Here is a 23,516-nt window from a genome sequence, read left to right on the forward strand (position 1 = left end):
CCAATTAATTCTCCTCAATTATTTTTTCCTTATAAATGTCCATCAAGTCCAACCTTGTTTCAATCTTCATCATTAGTCCATTTCATTTCTATAATTCTTTAGTCCTCTTCACGAACATCAGGTAATTCTTGTACAAATTTCTCCACTTTCCGGTAGTCAACAAAAAACTACTTTCTCCATTTTCCAGGAAAATTATCAATTTTGCTGGGTAGCTCAATAAAAATTTATAGCCCTTTTCCCATAAAGATTTTTTCACTGGATTAAATTCTTTCCGCCTCTTCAGAAGATCGTAACTTATGTCTGGTTTAAAAAAAACTCTTTTCCCTTCTATTATCAATGGCGCATTTCTCTCTTTAGCACCCTGAGTAGCTGCCTTCAAGATCATTTCTTTATCTTGGTACCTTAAGCATTTTATCAAAATTGATCTTGGATTCTGATCTTGTTGAGATCTTGGTCTTAAAGCTCTGTGTGCTCTTTCAATTTCAATTACTTGACTTCCTTCTTTCATTTCCAAAATTTTCGGAATCCATTCTTGAAAGAATTTTATTGGATTTTCTCCCTCTGTACCTTCCATAAGACCAACACTTTTAATATTATTTCATCTTCTAGAGTTCTCAAGCGCATCCATTTTTTCAAACATCCGTTTTCTTTCTGCTGTCCAGACAAGATTATCGTTTTCTATTTTTTCTATTTTTTCAGTGTTTTCTTCCACTTTTACTTCCATTTCTTTAACTTTCTTCTCCATCTTCTTTTGTTTTTCCACCACATTATCAAGTGTATTCTGCATCCTTTTTATATCTGTTCTTATAGCTTTTAATTCATTCGTCATATCTGTTCTTACAGTTTTTAATTCATTCGTCATATATATCAGGATATCTTTTATGTCTCCTTTAATCTCTTCCTTCTTTTCCTCTTCTTCCTCCGAATTTCCCAAAGAGTCTGTTTCTACTTCCGATCCCGATCCAATTTCACTTCCAGCCGTAGTTGGGATTTGTAGTTTTGTTGATATCTTTTCATACATACTTTCGCGCATGCGTTGTTCCTGCCATTTCTTCTTAGAGACCGCCGACATTGCTGCAACTTCCTTCCCCGCATCATCAGAAGTGCCATGCACTTCGCCGGGAGGAGATCCAACTTGAGTCCGATGCTTCGCCGAAACGGTTAGGCCTTTTTCCCCACCGATTTGCGCAGTCTTCGAAGTAGTAGCTTTCTTCTGTTTCAATTTAGGAGCCATATCAAAAGATAATCCCGAGTTGCTTATAAATAGTTTCTAGTAGATATTTGTTAACTCTTCTTCATTTAAACCCTATTTCATTACTTTTTACGAGGGAGCTGGATTCCCAACGTCTCGACCCTATGTCATCACGTGACGCCCCCTCAATTTATCCTTATAACTCAAGTCCTCCAGACCTGGCAACATCCATGTAATTTTTTTTTGTTCTCTTTAAACTTACTTTACAGCTTTCCTGTAGGTAAGTGACCAAAACTGCACACAATACTCCAAATTAGGCCTCACTAATGACTTGTACAACTTCAACGTACTATCTCCTGTATTCAATACTTTGATTTATAAAGGCCAATATGCCAAAAATTTTTAAACAACCCTATATATTTTTGACGATACTTTCAATAAATTATGGACCTGTATTCCCAGATCCCTTTGTTCTACCGTACTCCTCAGTGCCCTACCGTTTACTGCGTAAGACCTATTCTGGTTGGTGCTACCAAAGTGTAACACCTTACACTTGACTCCATTAAATTCCATCTGCCAGTTTTCAGTCCATTTTATCAGCTAGTGCAGATCCCACTGCAAGCCCCAATAGTCTTCCTTGCTGTCCACTACACCCCCAGTCTAGGTGCTATCTCCAAATTTGCTGATCCATGAAGCCAATGTTTAATCCAATTTGCTATCTCATCTTGAATGTCAAGCGAATTGAACCTTCTTGACCAACCTCCTATGTGGGACCTTGTTAAGTCCACAGCCTTGCCTTCATCAGCTTTCCTGGTAACTTCTGCAAAAAACTCTAAGATTGGTTAGATGTGAATCTACTACACACAAAACCATGCTGACTAATCCTTAAGCAGTCCATGTCTATCAAAATACATATATATCTGGTTCCTTAGAATACCTTACAATAACTTACCCGCTAATGATGTCAGGCTCACCAGCCTCTAATTCCCTGGTTTATTCCTTAAAACTATGCTCCCTTATATTAGCCATTTCTAACCTATGGGAAAAAAAATTTCTGGTTAGCCACCCAATCATGTCTCTTAATGTCTTGTACACCTCTATCAATTTGTACTCGCCTCTCAAATTGTTTTTGTTCTATCGACTGTACTCAGTCACTTAAAGCAACAGCTTCCAGGCCCTCATACATATAATGACTGACCCAAACCTTGCTGGAACAGGCTAGTTTGTGGAATGTCATATTAGACGTCCTCCTTGAATCTTGAAGTTTGGGCATTTTCAGCACCTGTACTTAAGAGTGAGAGCTGCCATCAAGGCTGGGACAGGACTATGATGGGGCCAGCGGCCCATTTCTCTAGCCAGTGAGATGAAAGGATTGGGGAGGAAATGGTTGAACTACAGAAACAAAATAGTGAAATATTGCAGAAGGAGGGGAAAAGGGTCTGAGCAAAGAGAAAATGTCAAAATGAAATCTCCAATAACCTGTATGTGCAGAGAGGTAGAGCATTGAGTTGTTCATTTAATCTGATAATGTTACTACGAAAAATCTTGTGAGAATTTGGTAATGGCAAAGCGTGAGTTTGAGAATAAATTGCCACATAGTTCAAGGCAGCTGATAATTGTCCACAATGTGGATGGGGTCAACTTCTGGCATTGGGATCAATTTCCAAGTCCTTAGCTCTCTGAATGTGGCTGAAAGGGTGATAAGGAAGGCACATGGCATGCTTGAATTTGTTAGTAGAAGCACTGAGTTCAAGAGTCAGGGAATTACGTTGAAGCTTTATAAAAATCTGGTAAGCCGCATCAGGACTTTTGTTTTCAATCTGGTTGACCCGTTATAGAAAGGATATAGACGGTGTAGAAGCCGTTTACCAGGATGCTGCTTGGGTTAGAGAGTATGAGCAAAAAGGAGAGGTTAGACAAATTTGGATTGTTTTTTTCTGGAGCAGCAGAGAATGTGGAGAGGCCTGATAGAGGTTTATAAAATTATGAAAGGCAGAGATAGAGTAAACAGGTGGTATCTATTTTTTCAGGGTCAAAGTACAAGATGGTGTGCATTTAAGATGAGAAGGAGCAGTCAATGAAGATGTAGATGCAAGTTTATTTTACAGTATGGGTGCCTGGAATGGAGTGCCAGTGGTAGTAGTGAAGGGACTTGTGATGGAGGTATTTTTAAAAGGCTTTTCAACAGGCACAAAATATGCACAAAATGGAGGGTCGTGGGAATTGGGCAGGCAGAAGGGCTAAGTTACCGTAGATTCCGGATTTTAAGCCGCTACTTTTTTCCCACATTTTGAACTGCTTTGAACTTTGCGGCCTTTAATATGGAGCGGCTAATGCATTATTTTTTTTCATGCCGCCTCGTAAACATTTTGCCTCGTAACAGTAGACCAATAAAATTGATGAGTAGTTCACAGAGGTCCAATGAAATTGTACGATAAATCAAGCGCACTTTCACAATTACCGTAGATTCCGGACTACAAAGCGCACCTGATTAAAAGCCGCTGGCTCTAATTTTAGAAATAAAATCTATTTTATAAATGTACAGGCCGCACCGGATTTTAGGCCGCACCGAATTTCCGGCGGAACGGATTTTCGGCGCACTGGATTTCCGGCGGACCGGATTTTCGGCGCACTGGATTTTCGGCGGACCGGATTTTCGGCGGACCGGATTTTCGGCCGCTTGTAATATGAGATATTTACACAGAAAGATATTACACGTGTTGGGCTTCAAATTCTGGCCTGTGTTCGTTTTGGAAGAGAGACAACCAACACCGGATTACAGTGCAGCGTGGCTTTATTGCAGAACGCGTTTTGCCTTCCCCTTACATTCTGCTCTTATTTATACTCCTTTTTCCCCCAAACCAAACCCTCGCTACACATATTTGGTAAGGCTAAACTTTGTTATACCTACCGGTATTTGGTAACATCGGACACTTGTGTCCTTATTGGCCCGATACCATTCACACACGAGTTTTACTGTTTTTTTGTTTACTGAATCGCTAGCAGTTTCGGTGCAGCGGAATCCTCAGTTTCGCTCCCTCCCTCCCTTGTACTGCTGTCTAATATCACGTGAGCCATTCCTGACCTGAAGCGGCAGTCCCAAATTAAATCTCCACCGTCTCACCATCGATTCATGTATGCCAAGATTACGCGCAGCAGCTCGATTTCCTTGTTCAACCGCCAGATTGATTGCCTTTAACTTAAAAGCTGCATCATACGCTTTTCTTCGAGTGTTTTCCATGTTGATGAGGGTGAGTACAAATGGCTGATTTACAATAATTTGTGAAGTGCGCTTGATTTATCGTACAATTTCATTGGACCTCTGTGAACTACTCATCAATTTTATTGGTCTACTGTTACGAGGCAAAATGTTTTGGCGGCATGGGAAAAAACCTTATATTAGCCGCACCTTATTATAAGCCGCTATGTTCAATGCTGTTCAAAGCATGGGAAAAAAGTAGCGGCTTATAATCCGACATCTACGGTAAATTATTGTAAATCAGTCATTTGTACTCACCCTCATCAACATGGAAAACACTCGAAGAAAAGCATTGTGCTGCCTTTATGGCAGTTATTTAGTTTATAATATTTTCGCTTAGTAATTCATTTTCTAGTTAAAGTTAGAAGAGTTTTAACTATATTTGTTTTCTGTACTACATCGCGGGATGCTATGACGTCACACCCGGTTTCGCCGCGTCTTGTGGGATACCAGTTTGCGATAAACGGAAAGGAGGGGGGGAGCGGCGGAGCCAAAACGCTGCTTTTAAGTTAAAGGCGATCAATAACTTTTCCTGGTAGGCTGCAGTATATATATTTTTTACCAGTCATTAGGAGATATTGGAATGTTGTTCGGTAAAGAAGTATACGCAACGTATATTTAAAAGTAGCCGCGTTACGGGCACGGTTCGAAAAAAAGCATTTGCAATATGTATTTGTTTTTGTTACCATATGGATTTAATTAAAAGTTAAAAAATCCTCACGTGTAATATCTTTCTGTGTAAATATCTCATATTACAACGTGGGACACCTGCGGCCGAAAATCCGGTGCGGCCTTTACAAGTAAAAAATTGATTTTATTTCTAAAATTAGAGCCAGCGGCTTTTAATCAGGTGCGCTCTGTAGTCCGGAATCTACGGTAGTTAGGCAGCTAATAACTGATCTATTTGATTCGTCACAACATTGTGAAGACTTTTCCCCAGGGCTTCTGTCTTTGGAGATTCTGTATATTCTTCTTAAAGTAACAGTAGAAGTACAATGGAGATTTGTATCACAATTAAGAGAGTATAATTGACAGGACAAAGTGGACAGATTGACTTGTTACTGCAAACTAAAATAGTCAGTAAAACAATGAGTTCTTTAAGATGATAAAAGTGCTATTGGTTGATGTTGTGGAGTTGTTTCCAGGTGTGAAGGTCTATGTCAGCAATGGTCAAGCTGGATATACTTTGCCTCTTGTCAATACGTTGAGATTGCAAATCACACTCAGGATTTGGCATGAAACAGGGTGACATTTTAGTGCTGCACCTCTGTCTCCTTGGATGGGATTTTGCATTAGAGCCCGAAATTCCAGTACACCCTAATGTAAAGAGGTCAGAGCCTTTGTCCCTAGAGTTATGGATTGGTGTTAATTAATCATCAGGATCACTGAGGCATATGCCATGTTATATGCATTTCTATACCTCGGCTTAACCTTTATATTAACCTGAAATAATTTGGTTAAACTTCTTATTCTCAGTAGTCATCTGCTAATTGTTGAACTCCAGCAGCTCACAATAGTTGCATTCCTTGGCATTACTAGTTTTGTATCAAATGATACAGATCTCAGTTAGTCAATCCAACTTCCTCTTCGGTTTAACAGTTTATGTAGATATCGCAGGAATGCAGTGTAATGTGATTCATTCCATTACAATCATAGTGCAAAATATTCTCTCAAATTATCAAAAGTGTTTGAATTATTCTAAATGGATACAATTTGACGAATAGATTTAAATTTCCAACTCTTAATGCCCATTTATGGCATCTGAAGCCAGTGGGTTAGCTGGCCCTTGCTTTGTCTATTAGTGGATAGTCCACTTGTGCAATCCTCAGCAGCTTGTTCCTCAGAACACTAGCTTCAAACCTTTCTCTTGTCTTTCCATAGCCTGTCTCTCACCCCCACCTCCATCATCATTAGCTTTAGTCGTACAGTGTGGGTGAGGGGCTTGGACTAATTGATCCAAGGTGACTGAGTTCCCATCTAAGATCATCTCATTTGCATGTAATTGGCCTTGTTTTCCAGTTTTCTAAGCAGGCCTCCTGTCCATCTCCTGCACCAAACACTTGGTTTTATTTGTTTGTGTAGTGTGAAAAATTTTGTCTATCTCTAACTACGAATCTAATGTATTCCTGGATCTGGAGACACCTGTAAACCAGTCTGGAAAAGGACTTAACTTAATTTCCTCAGGGATATTAGAAAACAAGATGCCACCCTCTAAAGCTTTCATTTATCACACACTTTCAACCTTAATATTCTAATATTAGAAATCACATAAGGAAGTTATTTTACCCCTCCTATTTTTCATGGTGCTGAAGTAATATCACCTATAGAACCATAGAATGCTATAGCACAGTACAGGCCCTTCAGCCCTTCATGTTGTGCCGACCCATATAATCTTTAAAAAAAATTACTAAACCCACACTACTCCATAACCCTCCATTTTTCTTTCATCCATGTGCCTGTCCAAGAGGCTCTTAAATACCCCTAATGTTTAGCCTCCACCACCATCCCTGGCAAGTCATTCCAGGCACTCACAACCCTCTGTGTGTAAAAAAAAAACACACAAAAAAAAACTCTTACCCCTGATGTCTCCCCTAAACTTCCCTCCCTTAATTTTGTACATATGCCCTCTGGTGTTTGCTATTGGTGCCCCGTGAAACAGGTACTGACTATCCAACCTATCTATGCCTCTCATAATCTTGTAGGCTTCTATCAAGTCCCCTCTCATTCTTCTACGCCCCAAAGAGAAAAGTCCCAGCTCTGCTAACCTTGCTTCATATGACTTGTTCTCCAGGCAACATCCTGGTAAATCTCCTCTGCGCCCTCTCCATAGCTTCCACATCCTTCCTATAATGAGGTGACCAGAATTGAACACAATACTCCTAGTGCCCCTGGTCTTTCCCTGAAATCCTGAAAAACTCTTCTTTTAAAACTGTTGAAAATTCCTCTTGAATCATTTCCTTTGACAGCGTTTTCCAAGACATCGCAGCTTCCACCCCTCCACCACCACCTCCAGTTTCTGTAAGCAGCTACTTTGTTGGAGCCCTTCCTGGCTCCTGAAGTCAAGTAAATCACCTTTTACGCTTCTTCAAAGGAAGCAACCCCACATTTCCAAGTATTTCCACATATCTCTACATATTCTCTCAGTTTTAGGATTTTCTCCCAGCTCTTCCTATTGCCTTTAAAGATTAGTGCACACCCATTTGTACACAAGTTCCATACTCCTTCCTCATTCTTTACCTCTGAGTTTATTTTCTTGCCTGCCTAATCCTGTTCTTGGAGGATTTTTGATATACAGTCGGCTCTCCTTATCCGTGGGGGATTGGTTCCGGGACCCCCCCACAAATACCCAAAAACACGGATGCTCAAGTCCCTTATTTAGCCTGACCAGTGCAGTGGTCTTTAGGGCCCAGTGGAACTCCAGACCTTATTTAACCTGTCTCAGTGCGATGGACTTTAGGACCTGGCGCACTCTGAATCCACAGTGTTTCTATCACGAATACGATTGAAAATAAAGTGGAAGTAATAAAGCGATTGGAAAGAGGTGAAACACCATCGGTCATTGGAGAAGCATTAGGCTACAGTCGGTCAAAGATCGGAACAATTTTAATGGAGCATGTGAAAGGCCCTGTTCTGATGAAAGCTACAATTATTACTAAGCAACACAGTGGTTTAATTATTGAAGTACATATGTTTCTTAAGTGTTTTATATGCATAGAAAGGTAAAATGTATACTATATACTAAGACAGACATTTGACTAACCAACGCTAAATAATACTGGATGTACCTGTTCCAACTTCAAATCCGACTTAAAGCCGGATTCAGGAACGGAACTCGTTCATAACCCGGGGAATGCCTGTACTTTTAAATCATCTCGAGATTACTTATAGTACCTAATACAATGTAAATGCTATATAAATAGTTATACTGTATTGTTTAGGGAATAATGACAAGAAAAAAATAGTCTGTACATGCACAAATAACGAGTGCTGGAGAGCGAACTTCTGGGTTTTCCCGATCCGCGGTTGGTTGAATCCGCGCATAAGGAGGGCCGATTGTATTGCATTTGGTAAACCTAGTATGCTTGTCTATAAAGCATTCACTTAAAAATCTATCAAAATGGAGAACAATTACAGCTTTTATCCAGACACCTTTATATGCTCAGTAGCAGATTATGCAGTTGCACTCTCTCTGCTGTATGTATGTATCTAACTGGCAATGCGTTTTTATTCAAGCTTTGAATAGTTTTCTCTTTGCGCTAAGTGCATTTTCTTTGACCACAAAAACACACTGAGGCACACGAAGGAAGTGAGATTTAATTTCCACTACTCCATGAGCTTGAAAAGTTTTGGATGTGAAAGGTTAGCAAATCACTGTTTCCTGAAAGACCCGAAGTTTTGAGCAGGCACTACAGTGTTCTGCCAGGATAAATAGTCCCAACAAATATGGCCAGAAAAATGTGATGTGAAGGTAAACTTATTGTTTTCCTGTTAATTGGTCTGATTTTTTTCAAAGTTAAACACAGCAAACTTTGATTTAAAGGAGCTGGTTAGTGGGCTTTCAACTCAATAGAGAAATAGGGTGCTATCATTGTAGTTAAAATTATCCTTTCCCATCCAAACAAAATTACTTTACCCTAGTATAATTTACACTTTACATTTTTTAAAAATACTGCAGCAGGCTTAATACACCAGTGTCCTGAGCTATGACAGCACTTTGTGCCGATCGATCCCCGCGGGACATGTCCACCAACCTCAAAGAACTGCCAACAACACACTGCATCGAAGGAAATCTGGAAGGATGCACAAATTACCGAGAAAGCGTGGGAAAAGAGCTGGGCTGCTGGTCAGATTGAAGCGGAGGGGCTTTAAGGTGCCTCTGCCCACCATCCTACTAGCTAATGTGCAAGCCATAGAGAACAAGTTGGATGATCTTAAAGGGAGACTCATCTACTGCAGGGAGATGCAAAACTGCTGTGTATTCTGTTTCACCGAGACCTGGCACTCCCCTGCCACCCCTGACTGTGCCATCCAACCAGAGGGATTTTCAATCCATCGGATGGACCGCACAGCGTCTTTGGGCAAGACGAAGGGAGGTGGAGTCTGCCTACTGATCAGCACTGCGTGGTGCTTGGACACAGTGGCACTGACAAGCTCCTGCAGTCCGGACCTGGAACATCTGTCAGTGAAGTGTTGTCCCTATTATCTGTCTCGGGAATTCACCTCGGGAATTAACCTCGGTCATACTGACAGTGGTCTACATTTCCCCCCCCCCACCCCCAGGCAGACATGGAGTGTGCTGTGAATACACCGTATGCCAACATCGGTGAACCTGAGACCAGGTATCTGGAGGCTTTGCTCATTACAGCCAGGGACTTTAACCAGGCCAACCTCAGAAAAGCGCAGTCATAGTTATACCAACATGTCTCTTGCTCCACTAGAGGCCCGAATATACTTGACCATTGCTACACAGCAGTCAAGGATGCCTACCGTTCCGTCCAACGACCTCACTTCGGAAAATCACACCATCAAGCTGTACTCCTCCTCCCGGCTTACAATCAGAAACTGAAGCGGGAGGTCACGGTGTCAAAAGTGGTGTCGCGTTGGACAGAGGAAACGGATGAGGTCCTCCGTGACTGCTTTGAATCGGTGGACTGGTTAGTATTCAAGGACTCGGCAGCTAACCTTGATGAGTATGCCTCAGCTGTCATGGACTTTATCTGGAAATGCACAGAGGTCTGTGTGTCTCGCAAGACGATCCAGGTATTCCCTAACCGGAAGCCTTGTATGAATTATGAGGTCCAGTCCCTTTTGAAGGCTAGAGCTGTGGCTTTTAGGTCCGGAGATACCAGTCGCTACATGGAATCCAGGCGTGAACTCCGGAAAGCCATTAAGAGTGCCAAGAGGCAATATCGAGCCAAGTTGGAAGCCCAGGCTAACCAGAGGGATGCCAGTAGACTATGGCAGGGTCTAAATGAGATCACTGGGTGCAAAGAAAAGGCTGGGAATATCAATAACTGTAGTGCTTCTCTTCCTGACGAACTTAACGTATTCTATGCAAGATTCAAACAGAAGAGGAGCATCCCGCCCCCTCTGGATGAACTGGACCTGGTGGCATCAAGATTCATTGTCACCAAGGAAGACATTAGAAGAGCCTTCCTGAAGATAAATCCAAGGAAGACGACGGGCCCAGATGGCATCCTGGGATGGGTTCTCCGGGCCTGTGCAAGCGAGCTAGCTGGAGTGTTTGTTGACATCTTCAACTGTTCCCTGCTTCAGTCTAAGATCCCCTCGTGTTTTAAGAAGGCAACAATAATCCCGGTGCCAAAGAAAAGCAAGGTGGCATGCCTGAATGACTACCAACCTGTGGCTCTAACATCAATTGCTATGAAGTGCTTTGAGCGATTGGTTATGGCACACATCAGCCATAGCCTACCGGTCAACCTCGACGCTCTGCAATTCGCCTACTGGAGCAACAGGTCAATGGCAGATGCCATCTCTCTGGCACTACATTCCTCCTTAGAACACCTGGAGAATAAAGACGCATATGTAAGGCTCCTTTTCATCGACTACAGCTCTGCCTTTAATACCATCATTCCAAATAAACTGATTCCTAAGCTCCGGAACCTGGGTCTTAGCACTCAGATCAGCAGCTCGATCTTCAACTTCCTCACAGACAGGACTCAGGCTGTAAAGATAGGGGGCAAGCTCTCCTCTACAATTACTCTGAGCACCGGTGCCCCACAAGGCTGTGTACTCAGCCCCCTGCTGTACTCACTGTACACCCATGATTGTGTAGCCAAGTTTCCATCGAACTCAATATATAAGTTTGCTGATGACACCACAATTGTAGGCTGCATCTTGGGTAATGACGAGTCTGAGTACAGAGAGGAAATTAAGAACCTGGCGGCATGGTGCAAAGACAATAACCTATCCCTCAATGTCAGCAAGATGAAGGAATTGGTTGTTGACTTCAGAAGGAGTAGCGGACCGCATGACCCCATCTACATCGGTGGTGCGCAGGTGAAACAGGTCAAAAGCTTTAAGTTCCTTGGGGTGAATATCACAAATGACCTGACTTGGTCTAGCCGAGCAGAGTCCACTGCCAAGAAGGCCCACCAGTGCCTTTACTTCCTGAGAAAGCTGAAGAAATTTGGCCTGTCCCCTAAAAACCCTCACTAATTTTTATAGATGCACCATAGAAAGCATTCTTCTAGGGTGCATCACAACCTTGTATGGAAGTTGTCCTGTCCAAGACCAGAAGAAGCTTCAGAAGATCGTGAACCTAGCCCAGCACATCACACAAACCAATCTCCCATCCTTGGACTCACTTTACACCACACGCTGTCGGAGCAGTGCTGCCAGGATAATCAAGGATAAGTCCCACCTAGCCAACACACTTTGTGGCCCACTTCCCTCCAGGCGAAGGTTCAGGAGCATGAAGATACGTACGGCCAGATTTGGGTTCAGCTTCTTTCCAACTGTGATAAGACTGCTGAACAGATCCTGACCCGGATCTGGGCTCTACCTTCCAAATATCTGGACCTGACTTGCTCTACCGTACTTTCCCTTTTCTATTTTCTACTTATGATTTATGATTTAAGTTTTTATTATATTTACTTTGATTTGTACTTCAGGGAGCACGAAGTGCAGAATCAAATATCGCTGTGATGATTGTATGCTCTAGTATCAATTGTTTGGTGATAATAAAGTATTTGTATTTGTAACTCCTGAAGAAGATATGAAGAGCTCAGTCAGTGGGAAAGAGTTCAAAGTAAATGTATCAAAGTATGTACTGTATAGGTCACCAAACATTACTCTGAGATACATTTCTTGTAGATATTCATAATAGAATAAAGAAATATATAGTATCAATGAAAAACTACACAAAAAGATGAACCAACAACTAACATGCAAAAGATAAACTCTACAGAAAAATAAATAAGCAAATAAATAGTGAGAACATGAGTTGTAAAGTGCTTGAAAGTGAATCCATAGGTTGTGGAATCAGTTCAGTAGTGGGGTGAGTAGAGTTATCCCCTCTGGTTCAAGAGCCTGATGGTTGAAGGGTAATAATTGTTCCTGAACCTGATGGTGTGGGACCTAAGACTCTTCTACCTCCTTTCCAATGGGAACAGCGAGAAGAGAGCAAGGCCTGGATGGTGGGGGTAGGGGGAGGGGGGGGGGGTCCTTGATGGATGCTGCTTTCTTTTGGCAGTACTCCTTGTAGATGTACTCAATGTGGTGGAGAGGTTTACAGTGGAAATTTGAGGGTTTGAGACCCATCCAGCTAAATTTAAGGTTGCAGAATTGGAGGATCATGGATATCTAGCAAAGTTGTATGAACTGCAAAGGGTGATATAAGACAACAGAGGAATTTTGCTAGCAGTGTGAGATTAGACTGTTGTATTCACTGGGAGCTCATATTATCACCAGTCTCAGTGAGTGACAGGAAAGTAGACCTTGTTGGAAGGAAGGATGCGTGAATAAGATCATATTCATGAAGGGTGCACCGGGTGGTTGATTTAAGAAATAGGAGTGGGCCATCTGGCCAGCCAATCAAGCCTGCTCCATCTTTCAATAAAATTGTGGCTGATCTTGGTCATGGACTCATCTCCACCTACCTGCCTTTTCCCCATAACACTTAATTCTCCTATTATGCAAAAATCTATCCAACCTTGTCTTAAATATATTTACTGAGGTAGCCTCCACTGCTTCTTTTGGCAGAGAATTCCATAGATTCACCACTCTCTGGGAAAAGCAGTTTAACCTCATCTACTCTCCTAAATCTACTCTCCTGAATTTTGAGGCTACATCCCCTAGTTCTAGTCTTACCTACCAGTGGAAACAACTTTCCTGCCTCTATCTTATCTATTCCTTTTATAATTTTATATGTTTCTATAAGATCTCCTCTCATTCTTTTGAATTCCAGCAAGTACAGTCCCAAGCGACTCAATCTCTCCTCATAGTCTAACCCCTTCATCTCTGGAATCAACCTGGTCAACCTCTTCTGCACCACCTTCAAAGCCATTATATCCTTCCTCAAGTAAGGAGACCACATCTGCATGCAGTACTCCAGGTGCAGTCTCACCAGTACCCTGTACAGTTGCAGCATAACCTCCCTGCTCTTAAATTCAATCCCTTTAGCAATGAAGGCCAACATTCCACTTGTTGCCTTGATAGCCTGTTGCACCTGGCAAATCAACCTTTTGTGATTTATGCCCAAGCACTCCTCTGCACAGCAACATGATGCAATTTTTTTTTTACCATTTATATAATAGTCTGCTCTTTCATTTTTCCTTCCAAAGTGATTGGCCTCACATTTACTAACATTGTACTCCATCTGCCAGACCCTTGCCCACCATCCGTCAGACCCTTGCCCACTCACTTAAACTATCTATATCTCTCTGCAGACTCCCCGTATCTTCTGCGCATTATGCTTTTCCACTCAATTTAGTGTCATCAGTAAACTTAGATACAGTACATTACACTCGGTCCCCTCTTCCAGGTCATTAATGTATATTGTGAACAGTTGTGGGCCCAGCACAGACCCCTTGTGGTATACCACTCACCACTGATTGCCAACCAGAGTAAAACCCATATATCCCAACTCTCTGCTTTCTATTAGTTAACCAGTCCTCTATCCATGCTAATACATCACCCCCAATTCTATAACATTAGAAAGCATTAGGAAGCATTAAGAAGAGGGACGCCTCACGTCTTAATAAGCTGGTAAGGAAGGCGGGCTCTGTCGTGGGCAAAGTACTGGAGAGTTTAACATCGGTAGCTGAGTGAAGGGCGCTGAGTAGGCTACGGTCAATTATGGATAACTCTGAACATCCTCTACATAGCACCATCCAGAGACAGAGAAGCAGTTTCAGCGACAGATTACTATCGATGCAATGCTCCTCAGACAGGATGAAGAGGTCAATACTCCCCAATGCCATTAGGCTTTACAATTCTACCGCCAGGACTTAAGAACTTTTTAAAAGCTATTATTAATGCTTTTTGATATAGTGATTTAGATGCATATCATATTTTTTACTGAGTTAAGTATTGTATGTAATTAGTTTTGCTACAACAAGTGTATGGGACATTGGAAAAAAGTTGAATTTCCCCATGGGGATGAATAAAGTATCTATCTATCTATCTATCTATCTATAACACGAGGAAATCTGCAGAAGCTGGAAATTCAAGCAACACACACAAAATGCTGGTGGAACGCAGCAGGGCAGGCAGCATCTATAGGAAGAAGTACAGTCGCTGTTTCAGGCTGAGACCCTTCATCAGGACTAACTGAAAGAAGAGATAATAAGAGATTTGAAAGTGGGAGGGGGAGATCTGAAATGATAGGAGAAGACAGGAGGGGGAGGAATAAAGCTGAGAGCTGGGAAGTTGATTGGCAAAAGGGACATAGCTGGAGAAGGGAGAGGATCATGGGATGGGAGGCCTAGGGAGAAAGAAAGGGGAAGGGGAGCACCAGAGGGAAATGGAGAACAGGCAAAGAGTGATTGTGAGAGGGGCATAGAGAGAGAAAAAGGGGGGTAATAAATAAATAAGGGATGGAGGTAAGAAGGGGAGGAGGGGCATTAATGGATGTTAGAGAAATCAATGTTCATGCCATCAGGTTGGAAGCTACCCAGATGGAATATAAGGTGTTGTTCCTCCAACCTGAGTGTGGCTTCATCTTGACAGTAGAGGAGCCTAGGGATAGACATATCAGAATGGGAATGGGACGTGGAATTAAAATGTGTGGCCTCTGGGAAATCCTGCTTTCTCTGACAGACAGAGCGTAGGTGTTCAGCGAAACGGTCTTCCAGTCTGCATTGGATCTCACCAATATATAGGAGGCCGCACCGGCAGCACCAAGCGCAGTATACCACACCAGCCGACTCACAGGTAAAGTGTCGCCTCACCTGGAAGGACTGTCTGGGGCCCTGAATGGTGGTGAGGGAGGAAGTGTAAGGGCAGGTGTAGCACTTGTTCTGCTTCCAAGGATAAGTGCCAGGAGGGAGATCGGTGGGAAGGGATGGGGGGGACGAATGGACAAGAGTGTCGTGTAGGGAGCGATCCCTGCAGAAAGAGGGAGGGGAAGGAAAGATGTGCTTGGTGGTGGGATCCTGTTGGAGGTGGCGGAAGTTATGGAGAATTATATGTTGGACCCGGAGGCTGGTGGGGTGGTAGGTGAGGACAAGGGGAACCCTATCCCAAGTGGGGTGGCAGGCGGATGCGGTGAGAGCAGATGTGCGTGAAATGGGAGAGATGCGTTTGAGAGCAGAGTTGATGTTGGAGGAAGGGAAGCCCCTTTCTTTAAAAAAGGAAGACATCTCCTTCGTCCTGGAATGAAAAGCCTCATCCTGAGAGCAGATGTGGCAGAGTTGGAGGAATTGCGAGAAGGAGATGGCATTTTTGCAAGAGACAGGTTGGGAAGAGGAATAGTCCAGGTCGCTGTGAGAGTCTGTAGGCTTATAGTAGATATCAGTAGATAAGCTGTCTCCAGAGACAGAGACAGAAAAATCATCCCTCCCCCTCCTGTCTTCTCCTATCATTTCGGATTTCCCCCTCCCACTTTCAAATCTCTTACTATCTTTTACAGTTAGTCCTGATGAAGGGTCTCGGCCTGAAACGTCGACTGTACTTCTTCCTATAGATGCTGCCTGGCCTGCTGCTTTCCACCAGCATTTTGTGTGTGTTGCCCACAATTCTATGCATGATTTGGAATAACTTAAGATGCTATTCTAATTGTCAGGAAATTTTATGTATTTTTAAATTTTGATAAATTTATATAGGACACTGTCTATTCTACATCAAGATTGAACCTGCCACAAACTCAAATTATCAAAGACCTGACACTGTTTATGGTCCCACATAAAGGATCTGCTTTTTATAGAGCCCTTTGGTCCATTAAGTCCATACCAACTATTTCCACTTAGCTAGTTCCAGTTTCCTGTGTCCAGTCCATATCCCTCCAGGGTCCTGCCCTCTAAGCACTTAACTATGTTATCCATCTTATCAATGCTTCTCACAATTTTAAGCATTTTTATAAGATTAGGGAGATAGTGACAGTTATTCCCTTTACTGCATTCCAGGAAGACCTAGCAAATCTCACCCTATAATTTAGGCCCTCTTGTCCTTGCAACATCCTCTTCAAACTTGGAAGATGTAATACTGTTCCGGGGATGTTGAACCAATTGGTGATAGCTCAGCACTTGTTAACCCTGGTCTTGTTAAATATAGTTCGAATTTTCTGGTTTGCTCAGTTGTATTTTTTGTTTCTTCATCCACCAGCTTCTACCCAAGCTGTTCTGTTTTCTGTTAGTTCTTATCTTAAGTGTTAATAATTGCCACAGCCATATTAAAATATCAGTGTTAAATTTGCAGCTTTGAGCACCTCAGTTTGAAGTAATAGCAGTTTGTGGTGAGGCTGTCGCACACTGAGTGATAGTATCTCGGGAGTGATGTACAGCAGGAAGTACATTGCCAGAGAGTGAGGGGAGCAGGAGTGTTGCACAGCAGGAAAAGTGGCACTGAGGTAGGGAGTATAGCATATTGGGAGGGATAGAACTGGGGGTGGGGGTGAGTGCTTCAGCTGTGGGACGTGTGGCTCTGAATAATATTTTGCTTCTTTCTCTGAGCAGGATTAATTGGGAAGACATTGAAGTGTCTGGAGTTATTAAATATGTAGGTTTGTGAAATGCTCCTTGCCAGAGGTACCATATTTTTCCATGATACCTCTGGGAATGCAGCAGGAATAATCATGTCAGAACAGTGAGGGGTGATCAACATGCAATTAAGAACCATTTTTTCAGTTAAAAAGATGGCAAAATAATGCCTAGTCTGGCCTAATACTTACTGACCTAAAGCATAACCCACAGTATATCCAACTGTAATGCCCTTTTGAAGAATAATTTCTCAATTTCTAGTTTTTCAATCTCACTGCTAAATAAAGCAGTTGAGATACATAATCAGCTCAGTGGTTTGCACCATCTGGAGACTGTTCACCCTCTCAGTGGCACCCCTTTGTTCAACATGGACATCTGTCTAGCAGTGTCCTTGCCATCCTGGATCCCCTTTGAGTACAGAAGACTGATGCTGGTGAAGAAGATTTGTGGGACAGAAGAGAGACACAAGATGCCCTAAGTGCCTAGTACTGCAGTTACAAAGCTCTGGTTTGATGCAGCAGGAAGCATCTCCCAATCTATCCTGAAACCAATGTTCATGTTTTGCACCTGGACTGCTGAAATATTACTAGGAGATAGGGTGGTCTAAAAAAAGGTACATGTCATGTTTTCCTTCATTGGTCAAGTCATTGAATATAGAATATGCTCTAAATCAAGAAGCTATATGTAGCTGTGTAAAACTTCACTAAGACCACACTTGGAGTATTGTGTACAGTTCTGCTCTTCCTGTTACAGGACAGGTGGAGATTTTGGAGTTGGTGCAGAAGATGTTTACCAGGATGTTGTCTCAATTGGAGGGAATGAGGTAGAAAGAGAGGTTGGATAAACTTGAATTGTTTTTTTCTGAAATGTCAGAGGCTGAAGGAAGATGAAGTTTATAAAATTAAGAAGCATAGATTAAGTAGACAATCATTCTTTTTTCTCAGGGTAGTAAAGTGGAATACTAGAAGAAGCATCATTTCATCATGGCTGATCCATTTTTCCTTTCAATCAAATTCTCTTGCCTTCTTGCTGTAACCTTTCATGCCTGACTAATCAAGACCTATCAATCTCACCTTAAATACGCCCAGTGACCTGGCGTCTACGTTCATTGCCTGTGGCGATGAATTCCACATATTCACCTCCTGACTAAAGAAATTCCTCCTCATCTTCATTCTACAATGCTATTCCTCTATTGAGGGAGGCTTTGTCCTCTGGTCTCCCCCACTACTGGAAACATCCTCTCCACAGCCACTCTATCTGGGTCTTTTAACATTTAACCTGATAGGTTTCTATGAGATTCCAACCTTATTCTTCAAAACTCCAAGTACAGGCCCAGAGCCATCAAATTGTCCTCACATGTTAACCCTTTCATTCCCAGAATTATTTTTGTGAACCTCCTCTGACTCCTCTCCCAAGTCAGCACATGCTTTCTTAGATAAGCAGCCCAAAACTGCACACAATACTCCATGAGGCTTCACCAGTGCCTTATAAAACCTCAGCATTACATCCTTGGTTTTATATTCTAGTCCTTTCGAAATGAATGCTAACATTGTGTTTTCCTTCCTCACCATTGACTCAACCTGCAAGTTAACCCTTAGTGAATCTTGCACAAGAATTCCCCAGTTCCTTTGCACCTCAATTTTTGATTTTTTTTTAAAAACTGTTTAGAAAATAGCCTATACTTTTGTTCCTTCTACCAAAGTGCATGACTATAGACTTCCCAACACGGCATTCCATCTGCTATTTCTTTGCCCATTCTCCTCATCTGTCTGTCTTTCTGCAGTCTCCCTGCTTCCTGAACACTTCTTGCCCCTCCCACTTATCTTTGTATCATTCGCAAACTTGACCACAAAGCCATCAATTCCTTCATTCAAATCATTAACATATAACTTAAAAAGAGGTGGCCCCAACATCGAACCCTGCAGAACATTACTAATCACGGCAGCTAGCCAGAAAAGGCTCCCTTTATTCCCACTCTTTGCCTCCTGCCAATCAGTAAATCCTCTATCTATGCTAGTATCTTCCCTGTAATGATATTAAGCAGCCTCTTGTGCGGCACCTTGTCAAAGGCCTGCTGAAAATCTTAAGTCCCCAAGATCCACTAATTTTCCTTTGCTTATCCTGCTTGTTATTTAGAAAACCTACAGCACAATACAAGCCCTCCTAATTTGTACAAGATCTCCCCTCATTCTCCTACACTCCAATGAATAATGTCTTAGCCTACTCTACCTATAACTTGGGTCCTCGAGTCCAGGCAACATCCTTGCAAATTTTCTCTGCACTCTTTCAAGCTTAATTGATTTTTTTTTTTGTAGGTAGATGACCAGAACTGCACATAATACTTGGCTAAGATGGGGTGTGATTTTGGAAGTATGGTTCACTTTCATCCAGTGGCCAAGTTTGGCCCTTGGTAATGATAATGAAGTTATCTTTTGGTAGTAGCTGGATTGAAGCTACCCAGTATTCATTTTGCAGTGAAGTAAATCTTGTACTCTGAATCGGGCTGTCTATATTTGAAATATTAAAACATTCCAAATGTTAAAAGACCTGAACAGATTAGGTATGGCAAAGTTATTTCCCATGGTAGGGGAGTCTAGGACAAGAGAACATGACTTCAGGATTGAAGGATGTCCATTTAGAACATAGATGCGGAGAAATTACTTTAATCAGCAGGTGGTGAATCTGTAGAATTTGTTGTCACAAGCGGCTGTGGAGTCCAAATCTTTGGGTGCATTTAAGGCAGAGATAGATAGGTTCTTGATTAGCCAGGGCATCAAAGGGTATGGGGAGAAGGCAGGGGAGTTGGGGTGACTGGAAGAATTGGATCAGCCATGATTGAATAGTGGAGCAGACTCAATGGGCCAAATGGCCTACTTCTGCTCGTATATCTTATGGTCTTATATTAAATGTTGATTGCTTGCAAGATAGGCTAGAGAAACTGACTGCTGACATCTCTCATTTCCTTTACACAGACTGAGGTGTTAATTCCTTACTACACTTCAGCATTACAAGTTGAAAAAGTTGTGAAAAGATCGCACACACAAAATGCTGGAGGAACTCAGTATGCTAGGCAGTATCTGTGGAAAAGGGTAAACAGTTGCCATTTTGAAGGGCCTCAACCTGAAACGTTGGCTGTTTACTCATTTCCATAGATGCTGCTTGATCTGCTGAGTTCCTCCAGCATTTTGTGTGTGCTGGTTTGGATTTACAGCACCTGCAGATTCTCTTGTGTTTGTGCAAAGATAATCCTGGCCTTAGTTTTTGTTGGAGCAGAGTGTAATCACTTTAAGCTTGCTGCAATCCTTGCTCTGTACTGTACTTTATTCAGGACTCTTTGGTAACATCTCTCTACCTGGACAGAAGAAACTTGCTCTTTTTGTGCCTCAACACTGTAATTGTCATGTCCAGTTGCATTTGAGATAAATTGCTAAAGTTGTCTATGTGCAGATCAATGTTACAGCAGACGCTTCACTGGCTCAGTCTGTCATGATGCTGCTTCGAAGCTGGTCATTAGACCTGTTCTGGCTCTGAATGAGTTTTCCTGTCAGTCCCCCAGCATTTACTCCTATTGCAGCTATCTATCCAATATCATAGATTCTTTTAAACTCTACTAACACAGCCTTTTTAAATCAAATCAAGTTTAGTTATCTTTCAAACCATACATAGATACAGCTGAACGAGACAGTGTTTCTCTGGGGCCAAGGTGCAGAACATTCAAAATAGTAAGCAAACATTTAAAAGCAGCAAGTAACACAATTCAAAATATTGAACAAAGCATATTCACTCAAAAAAAACATATAGTCCAAGACCCTGAGCGACATTGTCCAGCAATCAATGATACAGTCTGCCAGCAATGTACAGATACATGCAATCCAGCCTGTCATTCCACTGCTCAAACATGGGAGGGCCGCATCCACAGGCGAGGCCAGGCCCCAACCGAGCTCAACCACATTGTGCACTCCAATTTGTAGCTAGCACTGCTTAACCATTCACTTTCAAGCTGGGAATTCTGGTTACCAGTCCTCCGTCATGGGAAACAGTTACATTTGTTTTTAAATCTCTTAACCACCAGGCTGTTCTGAAAACTGAGAAGGTAATGGGATTGGATCAATAATTCAGAGGCCAGGCAACTGGGATGAGTGTAGGTGGACAAAAGGATGAGCATAGACTTGTTTTGTTTTGAACCACTGTGACTCAGGCCACTCATCTGATGCAATTAGGAATAAGCAGCAAAAAACACCTTATTCCCAAGGATTATAGCAGAGTGACCAAAGCTCAACAGATTACTCCAAGTGCAGCTTCACCTGCATCCTGTACTATGTACTATGACCTCCCAACTTTCATACTCCGTATGTGATTCATGAAGGCCAGCATGCCAAAAGCTGCCTTCATCTTGAATATGACTCTATTTTCAGCAAACCATGTACATGTACTCTAAGGTCCCTCTGTTTTATAACACTCTCCAGGGCCCTGTTGTTCACTGCAGAAGTGCTGCCTGGATTTGACTTCCCAAAATGCAACACCTCTCATTAATCAAAATTAAACTCCAATTTGACAATGTATTAAGGAACAACCCAGTTTCTCTGATTCTACATAAATGAAGGTTGCTTCTGTCTCATGTTATGAAAACCTAAATAGCAATATATTCAGCTGTAAAGTGAAATGGTAGCAGCCTAGGGTACCACTAAACAAAAGTTGTGAAGCAGGTAGTAGGCATAGATATGGTAAACTCCTTAATCTACACATTTGTACAAACACGTGAAGTTGCTTTGATGAAAGTGATATTTAGATTTCACAAAATGGAAATGTTTAAAATTTCCACATTCACTGTTAGGGCTGCACTGACCCCTAGTGTCTCGTGACATTCACCCTGTGATCGTTGCACAAAGTTTAAGCAAAATTGCTTTTTCAGTGTGCAGTTCTTTCCTAAGTGTGTAATTTTGCCATTGACTCCTTCCCTGAGTTGGCACTTGCCTGAACCAAACCAGACTGGGACCCATTTTTCCTATTTTTTTTCTCCTATCATCAACTTTGAATCCACAGCAGTTTGCACTGCTTTCATGTGAATTCATTGTGTTTATTCTTATAAGAATACATTGTGAAATACTTGGGAAATTCCTGTAAACCTTTTTTGTGCACCGGTGATTTGACTATACAAATCTTGCTCTGTCTGTCAAAACAATCTCACCTACATGAATAATTTCTTTAAAATTTCTTTTTCTCTGGGTGTGGTCTTCAAGGGCAAAGATAGTATTTATTGCCCATTCCTAAATGACCTTGAAGTCATGACAAGCCACCATCAGAACCGCTGCAACCATTTGTTGAAGGTGTCCCTCAGTGGGGTGTGTGGGGGGGGGGGGCGGGGAGGTTCCAAGAATTTTTGTGAATATTGAAGGAATTTGTATCATTAGTGTCATCTGTGAAATCCATAGCATAGAAGGAAAATTAAATTTAGTGAGAAATTTGCCATTGTTAAATTCATACCTAATAATCCACCTCAAAGTTTAATCTGTGAAGAAACACAATTATAGTGGCATACTATGCCAAGTGTGAACTCCTGGCAGCTCAGTCTCTTTCTGCCTGCTACCGAGAACGATCCACCCTTTTTTTTGGGTATTTAGGATGTGCCATCTTTAATTACTCACAAAGTTAACTTAAGACTACACATGAATCAGAATATGATGCACCCCACAATATAGTTACAATCATATTGCAAAATAATTTATCTTTAATATAGTATACATACAATATATACACCATTTACTCATCCCCTCTATAAACAAATGAAATATTCCACCATGTTTGCAGGGAAAGCACCATAAACCCAACCCTTTAGGACCCTTTAGCAGAATATATCGGGGGGGGGGGAATATTTAAGTGCGCACACTCAGCACAATGACAGCAGAATGAGAAGGCAGTGTTTGAATGTGTATAGAGTGCATTTACCAAGCGTTCTCTGTCATAGTCCTTATGGTAGCTGGAGCATAACCATCATATTCTGTTAAGATAACTCAGTGGAGTGGAGGTAACTGTGGTTGTAATCTAAAGTGTGTTATGCTACAGAGAAAGAACCAGACATAGTTTACTCTGATAGTGAGTTGGCACAGATTTGATGGGCTGAATGGTCACCTTTTTCCTATAGCTATTTTGATTCTATTTTCTCTTTCTAAATAATTCTCAAGCCTGGGGAATGCCTAGAAGGAAACCATCGGAAAGTTAGCTCTTGAATCTACCCAGTTCCACCCTCCCCAGGTCAAATCTGTCTGCAGGTACAATAATTTGTTATTTGGTGATAACTTGACAATATGCTGCATCTTGTACCTTGCCATGCCATTGTTTATATTTTGGAATAAGGTGAGTGGTGCAACTAGTCATATTTAACTGCCTAGTCTATATACTTGATTAT

General features: G+C 41.9%; 1 protein-coding gene across 4 annotated transcripts in view; it reads left to right on the forward strand.

The window, feature by feature from the left end:
• Positions 1-23,516, forward strand: part of LOC140726236 (protein phosphatase 3 catalytic subunit alpha) — a 290,068-nt gene that overhangs the window by 238,192 nt on the left and 28,360 nt on the right. The gene's annotated exons all lie outside the window — the stretch shown is intronic.

The sequence above is a fragment of the Hemitrygon akajei genome, chromosome 4, assembly GCF_048418815.1.
Source record: "Hemitrygon akajei chromosome 4, sHemAka1.3, whole genome shotgun sequence".
NCBI lineage: Eukaryota > Metazoa > Chordata > Chondrichthyes > Myliobatiformes > Dasyatidae > Hemitrygon > Hemitrygon akajei.